Source organism: Thamnophis elegans, chromosome 6 (assembly GCF_009769535.1).
Source record: "Thamnophis elegans isolate rThaEle1 chromosome 6, rThaEle1.pri, whole genome shotgun sequence".
Lineage (NCBI taxonomy): Eukaryota > Metazoa > Chordata > Lepidosauria > Squamata > Colubridae > Thamnophis > Thamnophis elegans.
In genome coordinates, this window is record NC_045546.1 from 67,495,212 (window position 1) to 67,513,426 (window position 18,215).

General features: G+C 40.8%; 1 protein-coding gene across 1 annotated transcript in view; it reads left to right on the top strand.

Moving 5' to 3' along the window:
* Nucleotides 1-18,215, top strand: part of PCDH1 (protocadherin 1) — a 196,486-nt gene that overhangs the window by 96,455 nt on the left and 81,816 nt on the right. The window lies entirely within an intron of this gene.

The following is an 18,215-nucleotide window of genomic DNA, read 5'->3' on the forward strand; positions in this document are numbered from 1 at the left end:
AGGTAAAGTTATTTTACTCATGATGTGATGTCAATAAATGTTTCCATTGTTAGCTAATGTGCTATGATGTGTTGGTCACTGACTTTTGTGTAACAATCTATAATGCAGTGGTGGGGAAACCAAATGATGGGGAGGTGGAGAAGAGAATGGGGATGATGACATTGATTTTGGAGATTGTTGTTTCAGCAATCTGAAAGTATGTTAAATTTTTAATTATCATAAATGGAAAAAGCAAATCAAAGGAACCAATATGAATTTCATCCAAACATATATGAGAATCAAACTGGAATGAAGTTATCACAGAAAATTTTATCTTTGATATTTTCAGAGAGATTTATTGTGCTGATTTAAAAACAAAAAGGTCTTTTTACAGATACTTGCACTTTTTAAAACAATCTCAGGACACACCAATTCTAGCAATGCTTTTGTACATATTGTAGTACTTAATAATTTCTGTAGCATATTGTTGGGATTTTTATAAGGTATTTTTGCCAATCATTTTGGTTAATTAGACTGACCTAGAAATATTTTTTTAAAAAAATTATTTTTATTTAAAACATTAAAATACAAGCTAAAAAGTACAAAAAACAAAACACAATTTAACAAGACTGCACAAAAAGAGTGCATAAAATAAAAAACAAAACAGACATACACACAAATTGTTCCCCCTAAATTGAATACTGATAAATATACCTCAAGGATATATGCCCCCTCCTTTGCAAAGCAGACACACAATTTATAAATTTCTAGAATAATATTTACCCAATCCAGTTAGCCTGACCTCTATCTACTATATGAAACATAGTTAATAGGTAAAACCAACAACTTAAGTTAAACTTCAAAACCCTCTGTTAACAGTCTATTTATTATATTTCACACAAAGAAAGTCCACAATGGTTTCTGGTCTGCTATAAATTACCACAGTCATTGTTTCTGGTCCATCCAGGATTAAATATCCTCCATTAATTTTTAATAGTGAGTCTTTTCCTTAAGATAGTAATTGGGATCTTTCCTAACAATTGGATTTTATTCCCCATGATTGCATTAACTATCTCCTCCCGACTGCTCTTGTACTGGGCCATCCGCAAGAAGGCAACGGCCAGGAAGTTCCCTCTGTCCACACTTCAAAAGGTACACTCCTCCCTTCCAGGAGGTGGCGCCAGGTGAATAATGCCCACTGGACAGCAAAAGGCCTCCTCCCATATGGCCCAGTGTCTCTCTCTGTCCGTGAGTTTTCAGGAGGTGTAAGTGCATAGCTATAGGTTTCTCTCCCCATTCTTTTGGAGGACAGCCTCCATGGCCATGTTGCTGGCATTGACTTAGATCACGAACGGCTTTTGGGGATCAGGGTGTTTTAACACCCTGGTTGGTTCTTTCACAAATAGCCTCTTTAGGGTTTCAAATGCCTCCTGGTATTCCATAGTCCATTGGAGAGGCTAGCCTGGCTGGAGTTTGGCTCCTATCTTTCCAGTTTTTAGTAGTTCAGTGATTGGCAAGGCTATCTTTGCAAATGAAGGGGTGACTTGCCTGTAGAAATTAGCAAACCACAGGAAGCCACTGGCTTTCACTTTCACCGGGTCCATCTCCACCCCCTTGCTTGACACTTGGTAATTCAGGTAGTCCAGATGGATCTGATGGAACTTGCATCTGGACAGCTTAACGTATAGGTTTGCTGCCAGTAGCTTCTTAAGGACTTGGTGGAGCAGCTGGATGTGTTCCTCAATCATTTTGGTGAAAATGAGGATATCATCAAAGTAAACCAGGATACCCTTATATAGGCACTCATAAAGGTAAAGGTTCCCCTTGCATATATGTGCTAGTAGTTCTTGACTCTAGGGGTAGTGCTCATCTCTGTTTCAAAGCCGAAGAACCAGCGCTGTCTGAAGACATCTCCATGGTCCTGTGGCCGGCATGACTAAACACTGAAGGCGTATAGAGCAACAACCTTCCCACCAAAGTGGTCCCTATTTTTCTACATGCATTTGAACTGCTAGGTTGGCAGAAGCTGGGACAAGTAATGGGAGCTCACTCCGTTACACGGCATTAGGGATTCAAACCACTGAACTGCCGACCTTTCTGATCAACAAGCTCAGCATCTTAGCCACTGACCCCTTAGGCACTCATATAGCACCTAATTTATCAACTGCATGAACATCTCTTGAGCCCCCTATAGAACCCGACTTGGTCTTGTGGACACTCTAGTGGGCGTGGCTGAGGCCAATCACCACTCAGCCTGTTGGCTCTCTTGGCTCTTCCTTGGTTTCGCTTCGGGATCGCTCTTTGGTCTGCAGGCTTTCAGCTCCGCTTCTAGTGCTGTAGCAGCCCAGTACCATTCGTGCAGTCAATCAGGGAGTTCCTGTTACGCGCACACCTGGTGTAACTTTCTGTTAAGGCTCTCTTTGAAGAAGTAAACGAGTTGTTGTTCTGACAAATGCTGCAGCTTCCCTTCAACTCTTTAAAATTCTCAAATGTATTCCTTCACTGAACTATCCCTTTTGCTTTAGCTCTCATATCGACATCCCAGCATCCCTCCACTTCGGTGCTTCATCATGAAGGGTGGCCCTTGGGGTTGGCTGCCACCGCATTTACCATCGCTGTCTGGGTTGGGTAGGCTAAGGCATAATGGTCTAGGTGGCCCAGCACATGGTCAAGGAAGATTGCCAGCTTGTTGGGATCCCCGTCCAATATCTTCAGGGGTGGAAGCTCCATTGGGTAAGGTGGCAGTGGCCAGTAGCCCAGATACTACTCAGATCCCAGGGGGAAGTGAACCTGGGGCCACCTGAGGAGGATGTTGCAGCTGCCTGGCAGGCTAGCTTCTCGTGGTGGCCTCTACAGGGTTGGCCCTGGGCCAGGATTCGCCCTCATGGCTTTAGCCAGCAATGGCTGGGGTCTGCCTTGGGCTTGTGCTCACTGCTACTGCTCGCTGCCACGTTTGTAATATTTGATCTGGGCTCCCTCAGGTCGCCAGTCAGAGCTTCAGGCTGGCAAGGTAGAACCTGACAGCGAGCTTGGGCTCCACCAACCCAGGAGCGGCTGGCCCGCCCAGATGGCCACTTCCTCTGCTACTTCCAACCAGTGCAGCACCTCTTGGATGCTATGTGGTTGAACTGCTCCCTCAGCTGCTCCGCCGAATGGATTTGAAGCATGGCCAAATGTCTCCACCCTTTGTCTCATCTCAATCTGTTGCTCTCCTCTTCTTTCACTTAATTAGATGGGCCCCTGAGTACCTGGTGAAATCGGGGAATTCGTCTTCTGGTGCACTCCTCCACCAGAGCTCATCAGCTGCCAGGTAGGGACTCCCCGCAGCTGTCTCCTTCCTGCTCCCGTGGCAGGCCAGCCTTCTCTGGCTGCATCTTTGGCCAAGTAATCACTAGTAGGGTGGTCTCACTTGAGTGTCCACCGAGATAGTTGTGGGCTTGCTGGCCATTTCTCCCCTCCTCAGCCATTTCCTCCTGAGATTTCCCCTCCTTCTTGAGGCAGCTGGGTGGCCTGCCAGGGCTAAGGAATCCCGGAATCTTGATCTTTTAAAGGGAGGATTGGATTAATGTCATGGTTCAGAGTAATGGACCCAATCAATTCAGGATTCTGAGGCTGCAGCTTTTCTCAAAAATCCATTTTATTGAGTACATCATATCAGCACGTTCAAATGTGAATCAAACTCTAAATATTTCCTGCATTTTCAGTATAATAAAAGAAATAGATATCACTGATCCCCCTAGTGTCACTGGTCAAGTTAACCAACCAGGTAGATGGCAGGCTGCTCAGCTACTCCCGCCAGCCGTTGCCAGACCTTGATTACCATGGACCTTATAGCTTTTATGTCCAGCAACTGGGAGAAAATTATCCCACACCCCATAGCTCCCCCCCCCCATATGTTTTGCAAGAAACAAAGTAAAAATAATATGGCTTTAGCTAAAATCATTTTGGGAGTTGATACACACTTCAGGAGAACTCCTAAATATCCACACTTACAAAGGATTTTCCTTCCGGTCTTCAAACAGCCTCATTATTCCATGTAACTCGTAGCCCGCACCCCATCACCAACATGGGAAGCCAATAAAATATTCTATATTGCAATCATTGAGGGCAACAAGCATTTGTTGTGTTACTGTTGGTAAGAAGAATTCTGCCTACAAGATGGATGAAACTGTAGCAAGAAAGAAAGAAGAAAAACGTTTGTCTGATGGGCCCCTCTGTGTATTTGATAACCTGAGTGTAGTTGATTCTTGCCTTACTTTTTGGCATTGTGAGTAGTGTGATAGATGCAGTGCCAGAATTCACACAAGACTTGGAAAAATAATAGTAACCCATGTCAGTGATAGGGTAATTCAAAGCCTTTTGCAGTTACCTCAATTTACATAACTTGACATCAAGATACATAGGTAAAGGAAACTTACATGGCAGAGTATGAACACCACCACCCCTTACAGATGGGATAAAATATCAATTATTAAATAAACTAATGACAGCTGGGTTTTTTTTTTAAGTGCTCTTGTTTCTTTTTGTCACCTATTATTTCTTTGATGGTTTGTGACTACAGGTGGAATGGTCTGCACTACGTGAGTATGAGTATCCCAGGAAGTGGTTCAATGGGAGGGGAAGTCTGGAGCCCCATTGCTTCTCCTGTTTTGGTGGGATCCTGTGTTGTGAAGCCCAGTATTTACCATCATGCCAGTGAGTTGCTAGCTCTCCCCAGAATCCCAGACAGTGGTTCTCTGGGAGGGGAGCCAACCTATCTTCCTTCCTTTCCTTCCCCTCCCCTCCAACACATCTAAGAAGTGCCAAGACTAGAAACACTGGAAAAGAAGCTGAGATGAAAACAGGAAGCAGAGAATTGCAAGGGAAGCATCGAACTGTGATCTCACTAGCAAAGTGTGATATTCTAGGTCAAGCATCAGCTTCCATCTGTGCAAAAAGATGCACAGAGAAGTGGAGGGAGGGGAGGGGAAGGAAGGGAAGAAGAGACAAGAGAAGAGGAAGAAAGAAGGAGAGGGGAAGGGAATGAAACACAGAAAAAGAAATGTGAAGACAAGAGAAGCTGAGATGAATTCCAATGGCCGTTGGAAGTGCTGCTACTTTTCTGCAAGTAGAGAGTCATAGAAAAGATTCCCACCTTTCATTTAGATTACCCCCACTCCATGCATACAGAGCAGGGAGAGTAAAGAGGAACTGAGAGGAGGAGGGGGAGGAGAAACCAGACAGGCGCAGCCCTTGGGGGTGATGATTGTGGTGTCCAGCTGCATTTCAGGCAAAGAATGGAAAATTGGGATGGGTGGCCGTGTGTGCTTAAGTGTGTTAAACCAATGCAATGTTTACAGAGCATTACCAGTGTGCATGTGACTAGAATACAGAGACTCCTCCTACCCCTGCAGCCATGCACCACCTCCATTTGCTTGTCACATCCCCCATGCCAATAGGGGGATGCTTTTGGGGTGCAGTTTTGCCATTTCCAATACCTTCCCCTTTGAGAAAAACTTGCCCCTGTGATTGCCCCTCGCACACTGCCCCCCCCCCGCAACATTGCTTCTGCCTGCCACCCGATTGGCTGATGGCTATTTGTCCTGTGAAGCCAAAGAGCTGGGTCAAACAGTGTCTGGGCTAATGGACAGAGGCAGAGGGCCAGGGGCCCATTGGCCAGGAGAGCGCCAGCAGAAGAGGAAAGCTGGCTGTGAATGAGCTGAGATAGGTCGCTGGAGGCAAAGGGGGCACAGCCCAGTGTGTAAGCCTAAGGGTCCCAAACCCCTTCTAGCAATAATACTCATTTGTGGCCAGAAAGATGCATGTGAACATGTATGTACGCACACACACACACACACACACACACCTTTAAAATATGCTCATGAAACCTCTCATAATATCAATAAAATATTATTGATAAACTGTGAATAATCTGTTATACTGTTTCCTGCTGTTATTACATTTTTTGTTCAAGCCATAGAATTGTACTCTGGCACCCCACTTGATCTCTCATTCTACTTTGTTTAGGAATTGTTGCCATACACTTTGGAAGCTAGTTGTAAAAATACCCTGTAGACATGTCATCCACATCAAGTTAAATTAAAATGCTAATCAAAATACCATATTTTTAAAAATCTTTTGCAAAGTCAGGATATGTCCATAGCATTATCAGAATTTTTTATGAGAAATTGATTAATCCTAACATTGTAGAAGAATATTTTCTAGTTATCAATGCATTGCTTCAAGAAAATTTCACATTGATCACTTCATGAGTTACTCTAGAACTGTGATTACGAACCTATGGCATATTTGCCGGCATGGCAGCCCTCAGCTCTGGCACGCATGCCTGCCAGCCAGCTGATTTTTGGCCTTCCGTAGCGCCGGGGTAGGGCATTTTTGCCCTCCCCAGGCTTCAGGAAAGCCTCCAGAGCCTGGGGAGGTTAAAAAACAGGCCCAACAGTCCAAACAGAAGTTTGTTCCTGAACTTCCTGTTGGGCCGTTTTTCGCCCTCCCCAGGCTCCAGAGGCTTTCCTGAAGCCTGGGGAGGGTGAAAAAAAGCCTAACAGCAAACTGGAAGTTTGTTCCCAAACTTCCAGTTGGGGTGCTGGGCCGTTTTTCACCCTCCCCAGGCTTCAGGAAAGCCTCCAGAGCCTGGGGAGGGCAAAAACTCCCTGCTCTAGAATCTTCCCAAATCAGAAAAGTGGTTTATTACTATCTGGATCCTACTTGCTTCTCTTTTTGAAGATAGGAACAATATTTTCCTCCCTTCAGCTGTCTTCACTCATTCTCCTGGATATCTGGAAGATAATTAATAAAAGTCTATCTAAACCAACAACTACTTTCTTTAATAACTAGCTAAATACCTGTGCTCCGCTATAAAACTATGTGATCGGGCTTGATAAATCGATACTTACACCTTGAAAATTAATGAGTAGTTATGATCAGCTTCTCCTTTCCCCTTCTCTCCCTCTGGCTTGCCCCACAGAAGCCTTCCCTATCCTATCCCCTTGTCTCCCTCAGCCTTGCCCCACAGAAGCCTTCCCTATCCTATCCCCTTCTCTCCCTCAGCCTTTCGCCACAGAAACCTCTCCTATCTTGTCTCCTTCTCTGCCTCAGGCTCCTCTCCAAACTTCCAGCCAGCAGGCCGGATGAGTCATGCACTGGCCACACCCAAGTGGCATTTTAAATAGAAATCTTTTCAGGGCGGGAGTAGAACTCCTTAGCATCAGAGTGTGTTAATAATAATATAACAAATACTAATGATCTAATGGTCATTTCAAAAAATCCTTTCTAAGTGAGCACCTAGAAGCCAAGAGGAACATACAGTACGTCCAACATTTCAAGTTTGTAGGTTTTATGGTTCTGGAGGATTCGTGATCTGGCGTGAGTGATTTTCACATGTATGTATGTATGTATGTATGTATGTATGTATGTATGTATAACAGAGATTGGGTAAGAATATATTCTGTCAGAACAACCTATTTTATTTTATTCATTTATCTTATTTTAATTGGATAGCTTTTTCAGTAGATTGTGAAAATTACATGCACATAATGTATCTTGATTTCAACAAAAGATTTAGCAGTATGTCCTATGATTAGCAAACTTGTTAGATGTAGACCAGATGGCATGATAATTAAATAAATAGCTGGTTTTTAAAATCACACTCAAGGAATGTTCTTGAAAGGACTTTCTTTAATGTAGAATGAGACATTGTTAGTAAATTCAGTTCTGGCAGGGTCAAAGTTTTTATTCATGACTTTTATGAGGAAGTGACAAAATGCTTAACAAACCTGTCAGAGTTATTTTCCTCAAAAACAGATTTCAAATTTATAAGTTTAACATTGAAAATATTTGGAATGATAAGAGCACTTATAAAAAGATCTTGGAATAATAATGAACTGTATAGCAAAAATAAGTAAGAATAGTTACTATATGTTGCTGCCAAAAAGGCAAATGCAATTTTAGACTGCATCAATAGAAGCAGGAGCAGTTTCAAATTGTGGGATATCTATGCTTTCTTTGACAACATGACTAGATTAGTAAACTAAGGAAATAATGTGGCTAGTGTACTTAGAATTTAATAAGTCATTTAATAAAATAGATGGTAGCACTTTTTTTGATAGAGTGGAACAACATGGATGGTCAGTCCCAAGACCAGATAACCCAGTTAGCCGAAAAAACTATAGCCACCTCCTGCTCCTTAATGGGTCTGCATCATTGTGGGAGGCATGTAGTGGCATACCTCAGGATTCTGTCTTGAGCCCAGTACTCTTGAGTATTTAGAACATAGAAAAATAGGGTTGGGAGGGATTTTGTAAGTCTTTTAGTTCAACCCCCTGCTTGAGTAGGAGATCCTGTACTATTCTGGACAAATAACTGTTCAATCTCTTCTTAAAACTCTCAAGTGATGAAGCACTTACAACTTTCAGAGGTAAATCATTCCACTGTTTAACTATTCTCACTGTCAGAAAATTTCTCCTTAGTTCGAGGTTGGATCTTTCTTTAAAGATATTCCATCTGTTACTTTTCATCCTGCCCTAAGGAGAATAGATCGACCCCCTCTTCTCTCTCTCTTTTTTTAAAATAATTTTTATTGAACAGGTTTTTTTCCCCAGTTTTATAACACCATTGTCATCTTTACAACATTTCCACATTGGTATACCTCCATTATGCCATTTTCCCCTTTATATCCATCCATACATGTGTACATATACTTCTTTTATACATATTAATCTACTAATGTACTAATTTATATATAATACATCGTACATTTTATATCATGTCTGTTTATATGGCTTTGTAAGTATTTTCTAACTCCTTAATCTTTCATCCCTTGATGCTTTCCTAATCTTTACATCTTTCCTCTAACCATTTATACCATAAATTCCATACCAAGTAGTGTTCAAATTCTCCTTTATCTTTTATTTCTTTTGTAGGTCTGTCCATCACAACGCACTCTAACACTTTTCTTATCACATCACATTCTCTGATGGCATATTTTTATTCTTCCAATTTAATGCATAAATAATTCTAGCTGCAATTATGACATGTAGTATTAAATATTGAATTTTTTTCTCATAACTCCCTGTAATTATCCCTAACAAAAATAGTTCTGGATTTAATTCTATTGGTTGTTTAATTATCTTCTCAAGCCATTTTTTTATTCTTATCCAATATTTTTTTGCTACTATGCATGTCCACCATATATGATAGTATGTTCCTTGAGCCTGACTGCATTTCCAGCAATCCAATGAACTATTTGAAAACATTTTCACTAGTTTCGCTGGTGGCAAATGCCATCTGTAGAACATTTTGTATAAGTTTTCTTTGTAAGCTGTCGACCTTGTCAATTTGTCATTTTTCCCCCAGAGCTTTTCCCATTTCTCTCATTTTAATTTCTCATATCTTACTATTTTGTCTATGTCTAACACATTTGGACAGATTAGTGCTTCCATAGTTGATAACCAAATTGGTACTTTGTTGTAGTTATTTATTTTAATTTTTTTGCCATGTTTGTAATATAGCATTTCTAATTTGGTGTCTTTGGAAATAACTATAATTTGTTTTTCCCATCCCATATGAAAGCATGCCAGCCTTATTGTAAGTCCTTCTATTGTTAAAATTATTTTATTCTTTAGGTTTATCCAATCTCTTATCCATGCTCTCTTCTCTGTGACAGTTCCTCAAGCACTGTAAGACTGCTATCATATCATCCCTATTTTTTCTAATAAAGTCTTTGTTAGATTAGACATACCTTGTTCCCTGTATCATTCATTCTGTATTTTCACCTCCAGATTTCTTTTCATCTTTGTTGCTCTTCTTTTCACTCTTTCTAGGTCTCAGTATCTTTTTGTATCATGGTGACCAGAACTGGATGCAATATTCCAAGTATGGTCTCACCTGTGCAGTATAAAGTACTATCACTTCACTTGATCTGAAATTATTCCTCTATTGATACAGCCTAGGACTCCACTGGCTTTTTGGCAGTTTTAGCACACTGCTGGCTCATACTTAAATGGTCATCTACCAGAACCGCCTACATCACTCTCACAGTTTCTACTGCTGAGTCAGGTAGCATGTATTCTATATCTGTGCATTTGTTTTTTTTTCATGCCCATGTGCAGGACTTTACTTTTCTCTACTTTACATTTTAATATTAACAGAGTTGGAAGGGGCCTTGTAGGTCATCTAGTCCAATCCCCCACCCAAGCAGGAGACCCTACACCATTTCTGACAGATGGCAGTCCACTCTCTTCTTGAAAGCTTCCAGTGATTTTGTTGGCTAGAGCTCAATATTCAAGCCTGTCAAACTCCTAAATCTTGAGTCTCTCTTCTATAAGGTTTGGGGAGTAGAGTTGTGAGAACCTAGCTGGGGCTGAAAACTTGAATTATAGAATCTGAAGGCTATCTCCTTCACCTGTCACTCCCAGGATATCTGAGGAAGTGCACAAGAGTGTCTAGAGAGGGATAGCGGAGCACTTGGTTCTAGTGAGGGGGAGGTCAGGGAAGAGGGCATGCTCACTTTGGGGAACATGGGCAGGACAACGCATTAGAGTGGTGACAGGCATGATGTGCTACAAGAGCCATAGGGCAGGCCATTACAGGGGGAGATGCCCCAATGTGTAGCATCTTCTAGCTCTGAGCTCATTCCCAGTTCCTGGATAGTATACCCTTGGAAGCCCTGAGGTTCAACTGCTGCTGGTAAATGCCAAGTTAGTCAATAATAAGGTTTCCCTTATTTAGGCTCTTATTGAGAAAGAGCAACTGACCTGGCATGCATCACTGGAAGAAGGGGTTCCCCTCTCAGAGATGTGCCCAGCTAGGTTTAGAGTTTGGTACCAGCCAAGACCTCAGGGTAGGGGGTGGTGGTGGCAGTGATCACTTGAAAATCTCTTTTGGCATTCAGGGGGCTTTCTCCCCAAGTTTATGAATGTAAGACCTTGTTTCTGAAGCTGGGCTCATGTGATCAGTTGGGAAAGTTGTTACTGTACCAGCCTCCCTGCTCTGTAACAACCTCCTTATCTGAGCTGCTGGAGGCGATACCAGGGCTGGCAATGGAGTTCCCCAGATCCATCCCTAGGTATGGCCTCAGAAGCAGCCCAGGAGTTTATCCAGACTCTTGGTGATATTTCCATAGGGCATCTTGATTCCTTCAATTTTCACTATTTTCTCCCTGTTGATGATAAGAGTGGCACATATGTCCAGTCCAAATTCCATTGCAATATTTTGGCTATATATGCAGATAATGCTGAGCAGTGATTCTATCTCATTGTGTTTTTCCCAAATCTGGATATACAACACTTGATCTTTATAGGATTGAATCAGAAATGGTTCAAACCTACTGATTGAGGAATGACGAAATACTTGCGTTTTAAAAGAAATAAAACTTTTGAATCATAAAAAAAAGAAATGGTTCAAACCCACACAGCCTCCAAACACTAATACAGAATCTTGACACCTTACAGCCACATTTGGGGGTGGAATTTTGGTCACTAAGTGATGCAGTCTTTAAACAAGGCATCACATGACTGGACCTGATTTTATGACTATTTTATCATGGTCATTAAGTGAATTACACGGTCATTAAGCAAGTCTGGCTTCCCCAATTGATCTTGCTTGTCAGAAGCTGGCTGGAAAGATCACAAATTGCAATCGTTCGCAGGATAGTGCAACTTTCATACTGTAAATGAAAGATGGTTGCCAAGCACTTTCATCAAATAACAGCAGGGATGTTGCAACAGTCATAACTTTGAGAATAGGTCATATCACTTTTTCCAAAGCCATCATAACTTTGAACCAGTATTAAATGAATGGTTATAAATTGAGGACTACCTGTAATTGGGTATCATCAGCCATACTGATGATACCAATCTCCAAACAAGCAAATAAATGCCATGTGCAGGGAATTGGACAAAAAGATTTCCAAGTTCCCTTCCAATGATATTATTCTATATTCTATGAATGATTTCACCTAGCAGTTTAATGTAGAAGTTGAAAAGATGGAGACAGAAAGTAGAAACCTGTACAGTAGTATACACAGGAGAGGCCTAAGAATGATCTCTTCCCCAACCAACACTGACTGGAACTGGTCTCAGGAGGAAAAAAAAATAGAACTACCATAAAACAGTGCTCCCAATCTCCAACCTACAGATCCAGCTAATCAATGGCAACAAAAGCAGCTGAGAGAGAACAAGGATGTCTACTTCCACCACTTCCATCCTGGCTTTGCCACAGGTCATCCACAAGCATAAACAATGATGTCCCAGTACTAAATCCTGACCTAAAACCAGAAAAATCACATACAGAGACAGTAGTGCTTTGTTTAGCAGTAGTACTTCAAGAATGATATAGGAACTTGGTAAACCACAGATTCATCATGAGTCAGCAATGTGTGACAGCTGCAGCCACTGCAGTTTTGGGCTGCAGCAACAAAGCTATCAAGCTCAGAAGAACAGTTAAAAGTATGTTCAGCCTAAAGAAGATATATCTGAGGGGTAACTATAGTAACTATGTTCCAATACATAATGAGTTTGAAGCAGGGCTAGGACTACAGATCTATTCTCCATATCACCCATGGATCAGGTAAGAATAGTTTGGTTCCTGAAGTTGAGGATGCTCTATTACTGAAGGTTTTCAAGGAAAATTGGGTAATCATTTGTCAAGGTTAGTATGAGATGTCTCAAATCAAAAATAAAATACAAAGTCCAGTTGCCATGATATTTTCCAGAATTTAACTGGATGACTGAAAATCTTCATCAACAGATAAGATGAGAACTTGCCCACTAGGCAGGAGATAGGACAGGTGACTTCCAACCCTCTTTTTCTATGATTCTAGTCAAATGCCACTTTTGATTATTGCATCAGACATTACACTAAGAAGGATTCAGATAAAGTGGAAGTCGAGCCTCGTAAATTAATTAGGGCATATTTTGGAGACCTGGCAGCAGCTTCCTGAGCAACTAGAATGTACTGTTCTGAGGGTGCCTGAAGGAGTCCTTCTGTGTTGTTGTTCTGTCTCTTTAGTTTATTTTAAAATTTAGGTTGTCTAACTCCCTCTCTGTAAATCCAAATTCTCTTTACAGATTCTGCTTGGTGAAAGTTCTTTCCCCCTTTATATGTAGCTTTTTTGATTGGAAGATGTTAATATATTTTTTGTGGAGCCATAATGACTTAATCTGCTTATAACCCTAACCCTTAATTGTAATTGCTTCTTAATAGTAAGTGTATTTTAATATCTTCTTTTTTAAGGAACTCCGGCATCTTGGGCTCCTTTTCTCATTATGTTGTACTGGAATGGAATTTTGCATACCAGTACAAGCCATTTCCTGGACTTTTCTCTTGTTATTTGTTGCAAGTTTTAGCTCATTCTCAGCCTTAGCCTTCCCTACTTTCTCCTTGCAGATTGGGGCTATTTACTGATATTCTGCTCTAGTTACAAGGGTCTCTTTCTGGTTTTTTTTTAATACTTCTCCTTTTGTCCTCCAGCTTCTCAGACAGTTTTTTGTGTAACCACTCTGGTTCTGTCAGTGTCTCTTGTTTTTCTTTCTCTCTGGTAATATTTTTGTTTGGTCTTTGTATCTCATTTTCAGAGTTTTCCAAGCTGAACTGAACTGTTTTGTTTCTAGGATTTTCATCCATGGAACCCTTTTATTATTTTATTTTGTTGAATCGACACTAGTCTGACTTCCTCAGTTACTCATACCTACATTATGGTGGTAGTATGATATACTCTTTCCTAAAATTCCTATCACTTTCATTCCCTCAATGAATTGCCTGGGCCTCTTTCAGTCACAATTCAGGCCCGGTTGAGGAAAAGAAAGCACTGGTCACACTTGTGAATGAAATCTGCTGAAAGCGGGATAGAGTAGTACAACCATCCTTGCTCTCCTTGACTACTCAATAGTCTTTGATACCATCTACCATTGTATCATTTTGGGTTGGCTGCAGGGTCTGGGTCCGGGCGGCACATGCTTGTACTGGTTTGGCGTTGAGAGATCCAGCTCACTACCCTTATTCTGTATCATGTCTCAGGGCTCAGTACTCTTTTTACTCATTTTTAACAATTACATGAAGACACTGGGTGAGATCATCTGTTATCATGGGTTGAGGTATTTTCAATATGCAGATAATACTCAACTGTATCTCCACCTCTGGTTACCCAAGTGTTGCTGTCACTGTCCTCTCATAGTGTCTGGAAGCTGGATAGGGGACAACGGGTTCTGGCTGAACCCTGGCTTTGGGGGCAATGAGCTTCAAGATCCAGGATTTTGACATCCTTAGCTCTAGGATGGGGTGGCACTGCTCCACAACTTGGCAGTTCTCTTGGACTCACAATTCCTGCTTGAAGAGCAGCTGGCAGTTGCAGCTTGGAGAGCCTTTCCACATTCTGAGTTGTGTGCCAATTGCAACCTTTCCTGGATAAGGAGTCCATACTCTCAATCATTCAAAACGTAGTCATCTCATACTTGGACTTATTGCAATGTATTCTGCATAGAGCTACCCTTGAAAAACATTGGGAAGCCTAACCTAGATGCTGAAAGTTACCTGAAAATGGAGAAGGAAATCAGAGGCATTCTACAAAGGAAATCTTTTTTTTTTTTTTTAAATATATTTTATTCATTTTTCACATTCCATTTGCAATCACTTATATACAGGGTATTTACTATAAGAAAAGAAAAAAAGAAAAAGGGAATAAAACAAAGAAATAAAAAGGAAACACAACTCATCATTCACAACCCCACCTAACCCTTCCATCCTCCATACACCCCATCTACCCCCTCCAACTTTCCTTTCTCCCTCTAACACTCCCCTCCTACTTCCCTTTCCCCTCAAACCTTCCTTCTCCCCTTACTCCCCAGACACCTTCCTTACATTCCCCTTACTCCTTCCTTACTCCTCCCTCTTCTTTCCCTCTACCTCCCTCCTTGGTGTATGCCTTTATTCGAGTGTTGTTTGATCTGATAAAAGTAAAATGAACCAAGGAAAAAAAAAAAAAGAAAAAGAAAAAAAAGAACCACCGTATATAAATACATTCTTGTTCTTATTAAGACTATGTTAACACCCCCCCACCCCACCCCCCACAAATCCCCATCCCCAATCCTCCCGACTTCCCAGGGCCCACACCTGGCACTACCTTCTGTCTAAAATATCTTGTATACATATGGATTAAAAAATAAAAGTAATATGTCAAAAGAAAGAAAAACAGAAAAAAAAAGAAGAGAGAAAAGAAAAGAGAAAAGAAAAAAACTTCTTTGTCTAAATGGACTTCAAAATGGCGATTTCTCTCCGTGGATGATTGATAGTGGATGTACTTAGCCGGTTTTACCTTCCTGCAGACCGCTCCTTAACAAAATAAACTCTTCTTCTTTGGAAATAGAGGGGAGCAAAGCGCTGCTTACTTGTTTATTTATTATGGCACCCAGGTCAAAGAAGCGTCTTGCTACAAATGTGTCTAAAGAATTTAAAGAATTTTTACTGGAACCACAGCCTTTGTCTCCTATGCCCTCTACTGGAGAATTTTTAACACAGGAATATTTCTTTAAAATGTTTAATGCCTTTAAACAAGAAATTAAGGAATTTGTATTGGAACTATATGATGATTTAAAGTCTAAAGTTAATCAAATGAAGGCGAATACGTTTGCAGCCGTGTCTGCCCTGTCAGATTACTCTGCTGAAATAGAGAACAAATTGGAAAGTTTGGAGAAGGCTAATTTTAATTTGACTACCAATATTCAAATTTTACAACAAAAAATTAGAGACAATGAAGAACAGCTCATGATGATAAATTTTAATAGGAAGGCATTTGCAATAAGAGTCAGAGGATTCCGTGAAAAGGAGCAAGAGAATTTGAAACAGACCTTTGCTGAAGCCTTCAGCCATGCGGTGGGAAGCCCGGGACTTAACTTTGATTGGCAGATTCGGAAAATCTATCGCCAGAACTCATTGATAGCGGAACAGCGACAGCTCCCGAGGGACATAATTATACATTTCTCTACAAAAGAATCTAGAAATGCGATTGTGCAAAAGTTTCATAATAACAGTCTCTGAGTTGATGACCAGGACCTGATTGTCTTCAAAGATATTCCTTTCCAGATGCTGAAAGCAAGAAGGGATTACACCTTTTTAACTAAGGAGCTTAGGAGTCAACAGATTCGATACAGATGGGAGGCCCCTGCCGGCATCACGGTTACATTTGAGAATCAAAGATTTCGTCTTAACTCTGTTTCGGAGGCTCAAGATTTCTATTGCAGGATTCTGAAGGCGGGACTTCCTGACTCGCTTGGAAGAGAGGAGAGACAAGCGGAAGGAGAAGGCAAACGGCAGGCCATGTGGTTGCAAGATGGAGGGGGTAGCCCTTCCTCCCTCGGAGAAGCAGAAAAACGGAGATCGAGAATTTAGACATTTCAAAATATTCGCCAAAGTTGAGGACTGAATGGGGGTTTGAGACCTCTCTCCGGTAGAAAAAGCGGACTAATTCTTATTAGAAGGGAAAGCTGGGTGAAACTACTCTGAGCTAGATTTTAAATTAACGTTAGCATAAATTTGATAGTGGTAAACATTAGACAAGCAAGGGATGAGGGTAAAATATATGTGGAATGATTTACGTTGTTTAAGGCTTATTAGAACAGAAAGCCGGTTGGGATTATCTTAAGATAAGTGTAAAAAGAATGCGGAATGATTTATGTTGTTTAAACTTTGTTAGAAGGGATTACTTTAAAACAGAAGGTTAACTGACTCTTGCTGAAAGTATTATTTGAATATGTGGAATGATCCATGCTATTTAACTTTTATTAGAAGGGAAAGTTGGTTGAAATTGCTTTGAGTTAGATTTTAAACAAATGCTAGTATAAATTTGATAGTGGTAAATATCAGACAAGTAAGGGATGAGGGTAAAATGCATGTGGAATGAACTACGTTATTTAAATCCTATTAGAAGAGAAAGTCGGTTGGAATTATCTTAAGATAGAAATTGATTTCTGTGTAAAGTAATATTTGATCTACGCTGCTTAATTTTACTAAGAAGGGGAAGCTTGTCTAGATTATTTTGAATTACTGTTTGAAAAGGAGGTTAAGAAAGATCATTTACGCTGTTTAAATTTTACTAGAAGGGAAAGTTTGATTACTCTTCTGTAAAGTCATATTTGAATATGTGGCATGAACCACGTTGCTTAAATCTTATCGGAAGGGATCATGAGGTTTAGGAAGAGGAACGGGAGAGTCTACAGAAGGTTGGGGTAAATAGCAAAGAAGTAAGAGACGAGAATAAAATATAGATAGAATGATTTATACTATTTAAGCATAGATAAAGATGGGGGGCTGAGATCAACACAAAGAGTGGTTTCCCCTTTTTTTTTTTTTTTTTTTTACAAAGGAAATCTTATAGTTATGAGGGATTTTAGTTATCAACTGGTGCAGAGTGTTGTGACACAGGCAGTCTTCGAGGCTTCCAGAGTGGCTCATGTTATGCTATTGTTCCGAGAGCTGCACTGGTTGCTGATGTCAGTGTTCCAAGTAATGCACCCATAGAAAGCAGAACTCTGAGGCAGGTAGATTCCTCAAAGAGCAATTTATTGGATACTCATGTTGGCACAACTGGTGAAAACTGACTCTGAAAGTTTCCACGGTTTTCACCTGAATAAAAAGGAAAAGTTTCCCCTTTCCCCCAAGTGTATACCTATAAAGCCTTGCAGGCCATAGATCCAGATTACTTGAGGAAACATCTCACCCCTATGGAACAGGCCCTCTTCTATCCATGCCCGCAGAAGAGGGATCCTGTGGATCCTATCAATCAAGGAATTCCAACTGGCAGGGTCCAGGAGGAAAGCCTTCTCTGCTGTGGCCATGGCCCTTTGGAACATTTTGCCCCTGAGTGAGCTTTGGGTCCCATTCTCATGACTTTCCATGAGAGCCTGAAGATCTGGCTCTGCAGTTGGTTTAGCGCCCCAATGGGGGAATATCACACTGGAGATGATAGATTGACTAATAGCAGTTGCCACTCCACCCCCAATATTCTGCTTCCTTCCTCCCCATCTTAATTATTTAATTTAATAAAATAACAATAATAATAATAATAATAATAATAATAATAATAATTCTACAAAGGAAATCTTATAGTTATGAGGGATTTTAGTTATCCATATATTGACTGGGTAAATGGGTATTCAAACCATGACAGAGAGGTTCAATTTAAGTACTATAAATCACTGTGTGCTACAGTAGTTGGTCATGGAACTGATAAGGTAGGGATCAACCAA